Below are 15,779 nucleotides of genomic sequence, written 5' to 3'. Positions count from 1 at the left end.
TCCAGGATAGACCATCTATGGAGTACAGGCTCCCTCAGTTGGTGGCATTTAGGGGATCCATGAACTCTGCAGAAACTGTTTATTCAACTGCTTTCAATTGATGGATGGAACTGTTTACCCCTCCACAAATATAGCTGGATGCTGATGCCAATATATGGGTACCTTTTCCCTCCCCCTGACAAGATACTCTCACTTCCACAAAACGGTGTTCTTTAAATATTTGAGCTTCATTTATTTGATGGGACCGGGGAAAGCATACTTTATTTGTTACCTTAAACAGTCCAATATTTATACACATGGGAGATGAATTCAAGCACTTAGAATATAAGTAATAACTAAGTCATTCCTATGAAAAAGCAACACATTATGTATTTAGTCTAGTTCAGGTTTTCCACTGACTTCAGATGGTGGGTGCTGTGGGCTCAGAGTTAGTAGTGAGGTCTATACAACTTGCATATCTTGAAAAGGATATTCAACAAAATTATGTCAAAGCTAGAAAAAGTACTTATTAACTTCTACGTGAGTACATGGCAGAAACAGTACTAATTTGCTTTTTTTTTCCAATTAGGTAATATATGTGGGAACACAAGTTGAAGGGTGCTATGTGTCTGATTTAGTACACTGATTTTTACTGCCTCTTAAATATTGGGCCCCTGGCCAGTTGTGTGGACAACCCAGTCCTTAAATTGTCTTTGTCTTTCTGTCTTCAAATTCAACCAGATTTGCTCATCTTCTGGAGTATTGGACTTTTCCCTACTAGCGGAGGGGATGCATTCCCCCCTGTTGAAGAAATAATTCCTACTGCACATGTATTTCCATATCTTACTCCCAAAGGATATGTGTTTTTAATTCTTTTCTTTTATGAGCCCACAAGAGATTGAATTCTGACTTCTCTGCTCTCCCTTTGCAGTCAAATCAGCCTCTGGAAACTTTATGTAAGAAACCTCTGGGCATGAAATAAAGATTAATTAAAATGATAATTCAATGAAAACTAAATTTAAATATTGTGACAAGCAAACATCCCACCTCTTTAGTCACATTCCTGCATGCTCTGTGAGTCCATGTTTGCATGTATGAATGCTGGCGGACATGAGTGCCCTAAAAGTGCCACCTGATTGGCATCAAAAGTGCCTCAGATGGTATAATGCCAGGGAAAATGTATGCTGTCTTTTAGGGTTAAAAAAAAAGAAACCTCTATTCACAAGGATTATTTATGCTCTACACCATGGAAAATTAGTGCCCTTTGTCTAGAGTTAATAGCAATTTGATAACATTAAACTTAGAGAAAGTCACATCAAACAGGATCTGTTTCAAAATACAGATTTGTGGAGGTAGAGCATTTGACTGCAAACTACAGATTTATGAAGGCAGGTAATAAATTTACATACATAATGACAGAAGAAAATCCAGAAGAGATTCTAAAGTGTCTACCTTTAACTAATTTAGCATACAGAAAGCTTGACATCAATCAAAAAGAAAAAGTAAAAAAGTGGAATGTTCTTATTTAAAAAGTATATTAGAATTCTTTCTCTGCTTTGCCATATTAAAAGCCTACATAGTATAAATATAAAGTCTGCTATTTGGATTCATTTAGACAAGGTGCTAAAAAGAAAAAGAGTTTAAAATTTGTATAGGTCAATGAGCTTCATCAACTACAATGTCTCAGAAGATGGCCTAGCCCAGCTGACTCAAAATGTGAACTGTTCATCAAATGAGAATGTCAGTAGAAGAATCAGCACTACAATATTTGTTCCTACATTTACTGTAAATTGATATATTTTTTAATTCTTTTTATGAGCTCACTACTAGGAGGAGAAAAATACCCTTAACGGACATATACTCTAATGACGATGAGTCCTGTGTTAAATACCAAGGAAAGAAACATACAGGATTTGGTATAACTTGGCATGGACCTTGGAGTCTAGACACCTAAAGCTGTAGTACATGGTTTTGGTCAAGTCACAATCTCCCAAAGCTAAAATAGAGAATATGAACAGCACCTCATGTGTTTGAGATGCACTCGATAAGAAGTAATTATACATATAAATTTGGATTTAAATCTTTCCACTGAAAAAGGGAACACTTACTGTAGATGCTCTCAAGACAAGGCTTCATGCCTGTCTTCCTTTTACCTCCACATACGTAGCTCTCTATATCAACGGGCACCACTGTGATTCTTGCCTGTTTCATTTTGTCTATTTGTGCTTAGGTGAGTAACTTTGTTATGCACAACTTCAAAGATGTAAAACATCAATCACAGGACATGACAGCAGGTACATACTCACCCTGATAATGACTTATCACCTTGAATGAGTCATTTATTATTTGGTATACCTCCTCACATGGGATCACTTTTGGACCCTTGATTTAAAAAATATCTCCCCAATAATTTTCCACAGTGACTAAAGCCACCATAATTATAATCATTAATTTACTCAATAAAAGATTTCTTAGGTAGCTAATGTGTTCTAGAGACTAGAGAGTCAGTAATAAATGATATGGTCATCATTCTTGTGTTCAAGAACTATACAATCTAGTGATAGAGATACACATAGAGACTGCTATTCACTCAACAAAGCAGAATAAACACGGGAGAAGAACAACACAAATGCTGAATTATAACAGAAAGTTCAGGAAAGATTTCACAGAAAAGGCAACATGGGAGCTAGGCTTTCAATCACAAGTAGAACTTTAAAAGACAGAGAAAGGACTTCCACAAGGAGTACAATGACTTCCACAAAAACTTGGAATATCAGTAACAGCAATTCACTTGCTATGGCTAGAACATAACTTGAATGGATAGATGCCACAGTAAATGAGGCCAAGCATTAAAGTAATAAGGAGTTGGTTGCATTGCTAATGAACTAGGAATTTTCTAAACAGTAGAAGTAATGCAAGATTTTGGAGAGGAGTCATATAAACAAATCAGTATTTTCAAAAGACAACTCTTGAGCATAGCATAGGATTGGAAAGGCAAGAGTTTGGAAGTATAGAGAATATTAGGTGTAAATAGCTAGAAAAAGAGGCTAGCAATGAAGTTAGAAAATATGGCAGCACTGATATAATTAAGAAATCTGGGCAAATGGTTTGCTGTGGGCATGGGAAGGCTGAGGACTGGACTGATGTGGAAATTCCAGCCTGGATGCACCTGTTATCCAGGGTAGCCAGACAGAAGCAAGTTTGAGAAAAGGGAAAATACCAAGGTTGGTTTGGAAGAGTAAGGAAAAGAAGATAGGAGAAAAGGAAAGAAAAAAAAAAGAGGAAAGAGAAAAGGGGAGGAGGACAGAAAGAGATGAAAAATAGCCAAAAGAGAAGTTAAACAGAAAAGGAGGCTTGTTTTTCCAAACCAGAATCCACTTTACTTGCAGTGGTTGTTTCAAAAGGCCTAATTATTTTGATGACATATGGAGAGGAAAGAAAACAGTTGATTTTTTTGTAACTTGTCCATTGTATCATGATTTATCAGTGTCTTTCCTGTAGTCTTATTTACCTGTCACTAACCTACTTAAATTTCACATTACTCATTCAAATCCATAATGTAATGGGTCAACTACAAATGCATTCATTCATTTGTATATTTAAGCAAATGTTTATTAAGTGCCTGCTATATGCCAGGTACGGTGGTAAGTGCTGGGCATACAACAGTGAGTATAACAAAAATCTCTGCCCTCACGGAGTCTATCATTCTATCGAAGGGGACTTTGTGTCCTTTGAAAAACATGTGGAAGGGAAATAAAATTGTCAGCTTAAGACCTCATTTCTTATTTTCACATGAAAGGAAGTTAGACTTGTTAATATTTACAGTAGAAGTTCAAGGATATGAGATTTTATGACTGCAGGAAACTTAAATTTGTTTAAGGAGTGTGTCGTTTGTCAATCCTGGTTCTGTCCTCTGTCCTGTGTGATCTCTGTACCACATCTATGAAACTGATACTTTATATTAAAATAACAGTTCATAACTGGTTAGTCATTAGGATCACCTGAAGGAGTCTGAAGCACAAATAGGCACCAGGCCCCACAACCGACATCTCTGAGAATGGGTGTTTTTATTTTTAAAGCTCCCCAAGTGATTCTAAAGGGTATCACCATGACTGAGAACCACCATATACCATGTGTGTGTGTGTGTGTGTGTGTGTGTGTGTGTGTGTGTGTGTGTGGAGAGAGAGAGAGAGAGAGAGAGAGAGAGACTCATTTCTTTGAAGGTATATGTCATTTTACATTAGTAAACTGATTGATCCTAGTAGGCAACCTGTGTAATACAAATTGAAGTGCAGAACTGGCACCTCCCCAAGAATTTGAGATAATTGCACAACCAATCAGGGTAATTTGGAATAAAAGTACACCACATAATTACCAACAATAATTTCTTTGCTAACACTTTAAGAAATAGGAAATACAGGGGTGCCTCGATGGCTCAGTTAAGGGTCCGACTTCAGCTCAGATCAAAATCTCACAGCTGGTGAGTCTGAGCCCCGCGTCAGGCTCTGTGCTGACAGCTCAGAGCTTGGAGCCTATTTCGGATTCTATGTCTCCCTGTCTCTCTGCCCTTTCCCACTCAAACCCTGTCCCTTTCTCTCAAAAATAAATAAACATTGAAAAAATTAAAGAAAAAGGAAATACAGATTTTTAGTCCTTAAACATCTGAAGAAGTTACTTATGTAAATACTTGTTCTGCAGGAAGACACCCTCAAAGAAATATTATTGAAAACCTAGTACTAGTAGAATATTTCTTATGTATTTTATTTATGTATTTTTAAATTTTTATTTATTTTACTTTATTTTAAATCCAGTATCATTAATGTAAAGTATTTCATTAGTTTCAGGTGTACAATATAGGGATTCAACGATTCCATACATTACTCAGTGCTCATCATAAGTTTAGTCTTAATCCCCATCACCTATTCCACCCATCCCCCCCCCACATAATATTTCTTAAATATCTATACATGTAAAAGACTCTTGCAGTTCCTTAATAATTGATATCTCTTCACTTCAGTTAATGCTGGATGAAAGACCTGTCCCAAAGAACTGCCCTCTTCAGGCTTTTATCTGAAATACCATTCAGAGGCCCAAGGTCATACTCTCTTACCTCTAAACACTGTTGCTAAGGAAGGTCATGAGATCTTCCTTAGAGAATGCACTCATGGCCTTAAATGAATGTGTAACTCTATTGCATCCAAAATTAAGTTTTCCTGATCATAACTCCAAGTTGATGATGTTACTTTGCAATTCAATTCATCTAAAGTGTCTGCTTTTATTCTTCTTTCAAATTGCCCTCACCATCATAGGGCCCTAAGAACTCAGTGCCTCAAATGGTTTGATTAAAATTGGTTGTTAAAAGTTAAGATCAGAGATTCCTCTTCACGCATTCACTCCCTGCTTCGGTGGCTTCTTGGCTTTACAGGAGGCTCATTAATAGACCAGCTTGCCCAGTTTGTCATCTGTTTCATTATGCAAAATATATACTTTTCAATTACTTTTCCTGTGTGAAAATCTCTTAACTCTAACCTGATATAATGATTTCTTTGGGTTTCTTCTCAACCTCTGAATACCACAGCTTTCCTAAAATCTCAACTGGGGGTAGAATACTTGGAAACCCTGATGGGAATTAATTTTAATATAATGATCTTTATGTGCCCATTAAAATAGGAGTGAGATGGCTTGCAAAGCTGACCACTGGGCAAACCTAGTATTGACCTCAAAGAAAGGAAAAAAAAAAACTGTTTAAAGTTTTCTGATCATTTTGTTTAATCTACTTAACATGGAATGTAAGGAAGTTATCCCTAAAATAAAGCTTTGGTTCACAACACTAATTTTATTTCAGTTCTGTGAATAAAGTAGAAAAAGTCAAAACAGGATCCTCTCATCTTCAATGGCCATACCTAAAGTTAAATCCTTTACATAAGTAGTCATTGGAGCCACGCGTGCGCACGCACACACACACAAGCACACACACACACACACACACACACACACACACACACACACACCCAGGAGCTATAACAGATATTTGCTGAACAATTTTTCTCTCACATGTTTCTTTTGTTTAGTACGTACATTTCTTCTTCTATAGAAGAATCCAGTTATCTCAAGAATTGCCCAAACACAGGTCACTCTGTCTGTCTTCTAGGTAGACCCAGACCATTTATATCTCCAAGGCTTTACTTACCAGGCCCCCATAATATACAGATGCATTAATCCGGCCCAAAATATTTTACTTCTCAAAGCCTCACAGCACTATATTTTTTTAAAGTACTCATATTCACTAAAATTATGTGGTTATTAGGAAGAGGTATGAAAAGCAAGTCTAAAGGCTTTCCTTTATTTCCATGATTCTTCCTTCTAGAAACAAGCAGGCAGTCTAAATGTGCCCTTGTGAGATTTGAGGAAAACTGCAGCTTCCTCAAGATGCTTCACTGTCATTTACCTTAAAATAGCTGTTAATCAATACACAAATATGCGATATTGAAAATGTGGATGGTGTCCTCTAGAGGTGTGAAATGCACAATTTGCTCAACTGTACATAGCATCCCTGGGAGAAACTCAAAGAAAATTTTTAAAAACTCTTCTGATTTTGTTTCTCTGAAGGTTCATCCTAATTCGTTAGGTACTAGAAAGGAATGATTTCTGTAATATGGCACTCTATGAGTGACAAATTGAGATTATAGACACCCACGCACGTGGCGCGCATGCGTGTGTATTTCCTCAGTGGGAAGAAATCCTACTTCTGAATGCCTTGATTTGGTACTTATGGCACAAAAGGACGAGGTTATGTTTGAGGTAGTTCTTTTAAAGCCAGGAGTAACCAAGAAAAACCCATCCTTATATCCCACATTGTCTGAAACCTGATTGAGAGCAAAGCTGGACAAACCAAGGAGGGCTTGAAAGGCAGAATAGAGATAGGCAGGATAAAATAAATTAAGTGTGGAAAATTCCAGTGGTAAGCATCTGAGAAACTCAAAGTGGGCAAGTGTGGCAAAGGGATTGCATGGGAAATCCAGACAGGCTATGGCTATCCCAGCAGATGCAGAAAGGATCATCTCAGTCTTCTCGAATTAGGCAGAAGGTAGAAAGACACCAGGTAAAAATCCTTGATGCTATTCATATATAATTCAAATCCTGTATATACCTCTTACTTGCTGGGTGACTTAGAGAAAATTACTTAATTTCTCTGGTCTCAGTTCTTCCATAAAAACTAGAAATTTTTAAAACTTTATGGGGCCCCTGGGTGGCGCAGTCGGTTAAGCGTCCGACTTCAGCCAGGTCACGATCTCGCGGTCTGTGAGTTCGAGCCCCACGTCAGGCTCTGGGCTGATGGCTCAGAGCCTGGAGCCTGTTTCCGATTCTGTGTCTCCCTCTCTCTCTGCCCCTCCCCCGTTCATGCTCTGTCTCTCTCTGTCCCAAAAATAAATAAAAAACGTTGAAAAAAAAATTTAAAAAAAAAATTTACCTTTCAGTCTACTGTAACTAAGCAAAGAGCAAATTCCCTATAACACTCTGCTTTGCTATAATAATGAAGTATAGCAGGTAATTAAACAGACCTAATATGTGTTTGTATGTTTGATATTCATAATTTAGATAGAAGACAACATTATTTAAAATAAACGCTTGTCATTAAATCAGCTTCATAATAATCCTAATAACTATTCTGTCTTCCTATAAAAAAATTCATTTGACAGTAGCTCTTTTTTGAGCACATGGATTAAATAGAGTATTTGTCAAAACATAAGTGTATTCATAATAGAAATATTTCTCAGTAATTTATTAATTATATTTAAAATTGAATCACATCCATTTAGTGCTTTTCCTGTCACAGCTGACCAATGTGCACTGACAAATTTACTGACATAAAGTCACTGTGATCTTACATAAAGAAACAAGGATGTCAAAAATATCCTATAGTTGCAAATGATAAAATAGGCAATGTCTGGAAATGAGAATGCTATTACCAAAAGTGCCTCATCAGTTACCAGAGGAGGCTGGCAGTGTGTGGGATGCAATGACTTCACTGTGATTGACTATGACACATAAATGCTGCAAAAACCGGCCCCCACCCGGAGACTGACCCTTCATTTCCCTAGCAAATTATTGATGGCTCTTCTGTTTAACCAGAAGGAAACTGCCTGACTTCAATTTGGCCAAATAATCCAAAAGATCCTAGCTAGGGCAAATATGGAAGAGTAGAAAAAAATGTTTTATCAAACCCATTGCACATTTTCTCTGGGAAACTGTCACAAAGAGATTGCAGCCTGGATTTCCAGACCTGTCTGCAACCAGCAGCATTTACTCATATGACACACAAATACCCTATTATTCTGAGTTAAACAATAATGTTCCTCAGTGTACAGATGTTGAGAGGATTGTAGTGTAATTAATAATTAATCAAATATTTACCAAAATCTGGCATATTAGAGGTATTCTGCTAAGTGTTATATGGGATTTAAAGAAAAGTATGAAGTATCTTATCTCAAATATTTAAAATTTACATGGGGCAAACAAACATTTAAAAGTATACCCAAGGAGAGATAACCAATAGTTTGGACTTAGTTATGCCACATTAACAAATGATCCCAAAATCTTAGTGACTTACAAAAACAATGGTTTATTTATTTGCCCTTATTAACTGTCCAATAACATTAGCCATGACCCTGCTGCACGTTTCTTCAATCTAAGACACAGCCTGATGGAGCATCCTCTCTTTGGAATGTTGCTGATCTTGTGCCAGAGGGAAAAGAAAATGGAGGAACCAGACACATGTCACTTCTAGAGTGACCAGTTTGGGCTTTGTCCAGTACTGGCTGTATTTTAGCACTGCGATTTCCACATCCTAGGAATCCTTCAGTCTCAGGTAAACCAGGATGGTTTGCCTGAACTGTTGTGGTTTTAAAACCAAGAGAGGCACATCCTAGGAATTCCTCCAATCCCAATAAACTGGAACAACTGGTCACCTGGACTCATTTCCACTCATGTTTCATTGGTCAAAGCAACTCCTCTGCCCATTTTCAGTTCAACAGGGTGTAGCCATATAGTCATCTTAGAGACAGGGACACTGTGAGTCACAGAGCCAACCCTGATGCTGACGTCAATGGAATGGAAAACATAAGCCTTTGCCAGAAATGGACAGCAGAGAGAGAGAGAGAGAGAGAGAGAGAGAGAAAGAAAAAAAGAAAGAAAGAAAGAAAGAAAGAAAGAAAGAAAGAAAGAAAGAAAGAAAAAGAAAAAAGAAGGTGGAGGGAAGGAGGAAGGAAGGAAGGAAGAAAGAAAGAAACAAAAAATTATAAATTTAACATAACAACCACAGCAAAAGGCATGTTTAAAACTCAACACAATTTTGGGGCACCTGGGTGGCTCAGTCAGTTAAGCACCCAACTTCGGCTCAGGTCATGATCTTGCAGTCTATGAGTTCAAGCCCCATGTTGGGCTCTGTGCTGACAGCTCAGAGCCTGGAGCCTGCTTCCAATTCTGCGTCTCCCTCTCTCTATGCCCCTCCCCCACACGTGCTCTCTCTCTCTCTCTCTCTCTCTCTCTCTCTCTCTCTCAAAAATAAATAAACATTAAAAAGAATTTTAAAAAAACAACACAATTTTTTGGTTGAAAACCATTTGCTAAAATGTATCATATGTCAGACTCTACATAGGTCTGGGACTCTCAGAGACAAAAGAATACTGGTTCTGTGGAAGTCACAGACATATGAACCATAATTGAAGTGTCACATGACCATTAAAATAAAGTAAACATGCATCCTTATTTACCCAGGATATCCCAGTTAAATCTGTTGTCTTGATGTAATTATTGAGAGAGCATCCTTTCAATCTCAAATGCATCCCAATTTGGATGAAAAAAATATATATCTTCTAGGGAAAATAGAGAAAAAAGTAAATTCCTAGTGAAATCTGAAGACTCCTCAAGGCAGGTGATAGTTAAGCTAGGTTTCAATTGATAAGTAGGGTTGTGGACAAAATAGTTGGAGAAGGTAGCAGCCAATTATACCAGAGAAAATGTGAACTCACACACACACACACACACACACACTAAGCCTGGACCAACATAGTTAGGAAAACTGCAGGCAGTCAAGTATTGCAAGAACTCCAAATGATCCTCTATCTCCTTGTAGATAAAGCTTATAATATTTACAACCTCAAAGATCTTCATGATCTAGCCCCTGCTGCCTCTTTAACTCCACCTTCTACCACTCTCCCTAGCTGACTGTTTACCAGCCACACTGAGTTCCTAAATAGTCTTCAAATGTACTTCTTCCTCAGTTCATTTGCATGGTCTCCTCTCTGCTTAGAGAACTTTTACCCCCATTATATCCGCATGGCTTGTTTCCTCACTGCATTCAGCTCTCTCCTCCAATTTCTCCTTATTAGGGAAGCCTTCTTATATAAAATAGCATATCAATAATTCTCTATTCCTGCTTCATTTTCATGCAGAGCACTTACCATCATCCAACGTAGTAGAGATTAATATTTTGTTTATTGATTGCCCCTTATACTCCCATGCAGGCTCTTTGAGGACAATGGCTTTAATTTCTTCATTGCTATATCCTATATCTCTGGAACATAAGTACCCAGTGAATATTTCATGCATGAATAAAGTACAGGAGTCATGGGGACACTGGAAGATGGTAGGAAGAGATGAAAGTAGAAATTAAACATCTGTAAGCTTGATGTGTGTTGAGGAGGGGGGGTGCAGAATACATAATTGGCATCCATCATTACAGACCACCCACCCAGGATATCAGAACCATTATAATTTTTTCTTAATTTTCCTAGAAAGCTGAGTCTTAAAATAGGAATGGGTACAAATACTGTATTTGTCCTAAATTTTTATTGTTCTATATTTATAAATACAATAGGTAACAAAAATGATGAGATCTAATGAAACTTCAACAGCTGCCAGAAAGCATCCTGCATTCCTCCTCTGTTGACCTTTTATAGAAGGCCCTAAAGAAAAGTGCTTTTCAGATGAGCTAGAGTAAATGAAGGGTATGTCAGTTATCTATTGTTGTACAATACCTCAAATCTATGCAGTTTAAAACAACCATTCATTATTTCTCATAAGTCTGTGGGTTAACTATCGATAAGCATCTAAGCTAAGCCTGAATGATCTTTTCTGGGTTTGCTTACGAGTCTGAGTTGACAGGTTAGCTAAGCACCGACTAGTCTAGGCTAGCCTTGGCCAGGATGACTCAGTTCTGTCTCACGTGGTCTCATCACTCAGCAGGTTATCCCATACTATTCCCATGGAAAAGGGAACCCAACAAAAAGAGGATGTGTGCAAAGTCACTTGAGACTTAAGCTTGCACTGGCACACAGACATATGTCCTGGATTCTACTGCCAAAGCAAGTCACAAGGCCAGTCTAGATTTAAAGGGCAGGGAAAGAGGCTCTACCTTTTGAGAGAAGGAACTGCAAAGTCACATCCCAAAAAGTATAGAGACAGGGTAAGGTGAAGAATTGGAGCCATTTTCAAAATCTATCACAGTCTGCCCTCTGGCCACAATATTATTCATATTCTTCCCATGTGTTAAATACACTCACTTCCTCGCATCAATGAAACACCTGCTCACTGAATTATCTATTAACTTACACTAAGATCACTTTTTAAGCTTACATTTCAAGAAGCATAATAACATCTGGCACAACAAATAAGTTGGTTTAGGAAGAACCGTGCATGCATATGGAGTTGACTATTCATAGCCCCTGAGATTGAGCTGTCAGTAAATAATATTTGCCAAGGAGAAAATAGGGGGAGAGAAATCAACACAAACTATGGCCTGCAGAACCATAGTCTTGTTTTTTAAAATGTGTGTTTTGGATGATGGATAATTTATGTCTACTATATTTATAATATTTTATATTCCCAGTCCATAGTAGAATAAGCAGGCTCCCAGATAACCCATTGAGGGTAGACAAAGAGCTAAACTATGAATTATCTTGAAGATCTGTCCTTTCATGTCACTTAAAAACTTGGCATATAATAAAATTATTTTCCAATAGTAGCTTAACACAAATTGAAAGACTGGGCTTCAATCGGAGAAGGCTAAGTATGGCTAGTTTTAGCAAGCTTAATTTTCTGCCCAAGCATTTGGCCCCCCAGAGGCATGTAATGAAAATCAATTGAACTTGTTTCTGTAAGACTATTTACTCCCTTCAGTTGTTGGACTTATGGACCCATTGTTCAATAGTTCTCTTTTGGATTTCAACCCATGCCTGATTGGTTGCTAAGCAAAAATATAAACAATGCCAAAAAGTGTAGTAGGTATTTGGACAGATTAGGTGATAAAGTACCATAATTATGTAATTAACAATTAAAAGACCAAATTGAAAAATTTCAAAGGCCAGGACCCAAATTTTTGCTTATAGTTATCATCTTAGTATATGCTTGGAACAATGTACACCAACAAGTGTGGGCAGACGATTTAAATCTTTCAAACAGTGCCCCCACTGTATTTTCCCTATCTAGAATACACTATAATGTAGTGAACTCAATTTAAGATATACCATAGAAAAGAGCTGCCACTATTATTCCAGGTTCATAAACAAATTCATGGCTGGTAAAATTGAACCCTTAGATGCACTATTGAGAAGACTGGGAAGAGCTCCTAAGTAAAGGGTAATTTGTTGGACAAGAATTTAAGTATTTATTCTAGCAACTCTCTTTATGGGAAGTCAGAGCAACAATACTACTGTTATCACACAATACAGAAGTTGTGGAATATTGGTATAGTAACCCACCCTAACGTATCATGCCTCCTTTACTGAGACCCTTGTATCCCACGCTGATTCTGAGCTTGGCCATGTGACTTGCTTTGGTCAGTAAAACACTAGTCAAATGACCTAACTTGAAAAGTGCTTATGCATTAGGCCTTATTCTCTTGGAATGCAGCTGCTTTGTGAAAGTGCCTGAATTAGCCTACTAAAGACACATGGTTTAGCCATCAGGCAGCAATAAAGGCTTGGCAGAGTAGTGATGCCATGTTAGACCACTGAACCCAGTTGAGCTGCCAGATGATTGTAGTCACCTGAATGACCCCAGGGGGCATTGCAGACGAACTACCTAACTGAACTCAGTCAAAGTTATTTACTCATAGAATTGTGAGTGCATAAAATGGTTATTGTTTAAGTTACTATATTTTGGTGTGGTTTGTGATGTAGGAAGAGGTAACTGATACAAAGCAAACTGTCATAGCCTCCTGTCTTCTCTTAAGGTTTAATCATGTCTGGGCTCATATTTCCAATTCTCCCAGTTTCTTGAGCTTCCCAGATTACACGATGCATCCTTTCTTGTACCTGTTCTTAGTCTCTGAGATGCTATCAATTCAATTCAATTCAATTCAACAAATATTTGTCGAGCACTTATTCTTTGTTTGGCTTTCAATCAAGTTACTAAAGATGCTATCAGTTGCCAGTTCACAAAATGGACTTTGATTCTGGTCTAGGCTCTTTATGTGAATATATGTTAGAGAACACAAGCATGACAGGGTTACATTATATGAAAAAAATAGTAAAATAGTTGATTTTTAAGAGGCAGTTATAGCCTATAATGGGAGCTTAGTGGTATCCTCATGTGAAAGTGAATGTTGGAGAATAGAAAGTGTAGTGGGTCGATGAATGCATAACTAAGAGTGGGGGTGCTGAGGGAAGGACAGGTGGAAGGAATATCAAGAATCCACAAAATATTCAGGGGAATCAGTCAACAAATTTCATGCCTTTGCTTTATGTCTCCAGTCATCTCTTTCTTGATGTCTTTTATAACTCCCTATTTTATTATTTACTTACCATTTTATTATTTTTATTTTCTTACACTTCTCTTATATCTCTTTCCTATTCTAGGCCTTTTCTAAATATCATGATGCTTCCTCATAGATCGAGTACGAGGTAAAATACGTTAATTATTCTTGAAATCCTCACAGGGAAAAGCACAGTGGTCCACTGGCATCTCCCCTACTATAGTGTTTATATCATTTTTAACCATAAAATCTGGTTGAAGCGCAACAAAAATAAAGTGGTTAGTGAGGATGAGCCACATGGCTAGCCAGCAGGCGTCTGGCCAGCCATGTCAACAAATGTCGTCCACATGGCACAGAGTTGTGTCGTAGAAATAGGCTGTGCAGTGAGAAGAGGAGAAATAGCCCGTCTTGTCTCCCAGTGTAGACATTGACCGAAACATGTTCTACTCTGTTTAGGCAGCACCACTACCTTACACAATTCTAGGTAGACTCATTGGGAATCCTGCAGTGTGGCAGCTCTGTTCTGTCATGCAAATGGAAATTTAAACTTTTCTCTTGTATATTATGCCTTCTTCTTTGCTTAATTGGCCAAGTCTACTTACTAACCATGCAGAAAGATGCTACTTTTAGGTCGAACAGAACCCACACTGGGTCCTGGACCACCGCACAATAACTTCGAATAAAATGGCACACTGTCATTTTGCAGATAGGACAATAATGTCATTTCATACCACCACATTTTGTTGTACTTCCATATGTCTAAGCAAGGTTAGCCACAATAGCTGAAATCCAGTGCCAGACATGATTAGATTGCCTCAACACAGCAAATGAGGGACATTTAGTTTAGAAATTCTCAAAGTGAAAAGTAAAGTTACAATTCAAAATACAGTATCTTATTTACCATGTTAAACCTTTTGTAGAAAGACTTAAGCCTTTTATAGAAAAGTATGAAAATATTCCCAATAGCCCCTTTTTTTATGTAAGAAAAAATAAGAAGTGATTTTACACAAGAAAATTTACTGAATCAAACTATAAATCAAAATCTATAATGAACTACCCTACTATGCTGATTCCAAAACAGCAGGACTAAACACATCTATATTTATCTAAAACCAAAATTACTTTAAAGCTTACTTTAATTTAAAAATATTTTACCTTCTCTAATTTCATTTTCGATTTGCAGTCCTTCCCTTCATCTTTTTCTCTAGCTCCATTATTATAGTTAAGCATTAGTTTTTCAATAATACTTTATATATAGTTTGTCGTTTGTACTTATCCAATTTCTGAAATATTTTCTCACTGGATCCACACCAAATTATAATACAGTCTGGATATTTTTCAAAGGCAGAAATTCAGCTTTGGTCCATTTCAGTGATTTAGTCACGACCACAAAGAGGAAGCAGTGGCCAGGGGCCCAAGTCCAGGCAAGATCCCTGCTCCTTTTCCTACACCAACCTCTTCTCCTGCTCTCTGGTGCTTTCCCCCAACATGGCGACAGGACTGTCTCCTGTAACAGACCCAGGCAATGTTTGCCCAGGGGTGCTGTAGGGTATATTTTCCTTGCTCATATCTGTTTTCATGTGTTTGTTGGTTTGCTTGTTTGTTTGTTTTTACATATCTATTTGTATTAACTACAATCTGTTTCTACACCATTCTATAAATTATATTTGGAATGTTCAGTCATAGGTAACTTTTTAAGAGAAAGACATTTGTGACTTCTGTCAAACCTAAAAAATAAACCATAATAGTCTTTTCATTGTAGTATTTTATAATTCACTGGAACATGAATAGACCAGCAATTCTAGTAGCTAAAATATGTGAAATATGTGAAACTTGAACTTGACTCTGTCATTCAAGCCTTACACAACAAATAAAAATATGTGAATTTTTTCATGGTACTTTATCACTTACAAAGTACCAATTTAAAAAGAAGTCTGTTTAATAAAAATTAAAAAAAAAAAAGGAGGTGCCTGGGTGGCTCAGTGGGTTGGGCATCTGAATTCTGCTCAGGTCATGATCTCACAGTTTGTGGGTTTGAGCCCCA

This window comes from Panthera leo, chromosome B4 (genome assembly GCF_018350215.1).
Source record: "Panthera leo isolate Ple1 chromosome B4, P.leo_Ple1_pat1.1, whole genome shotgun sequence".
NCBI lineage: Eukaryota > Metazoa > Chordata > Mammalia > Carnivora > Felidae > Panthera > Panthera leo.
This window is presented reverse-complemented; position numbering follows the sequence as displayed.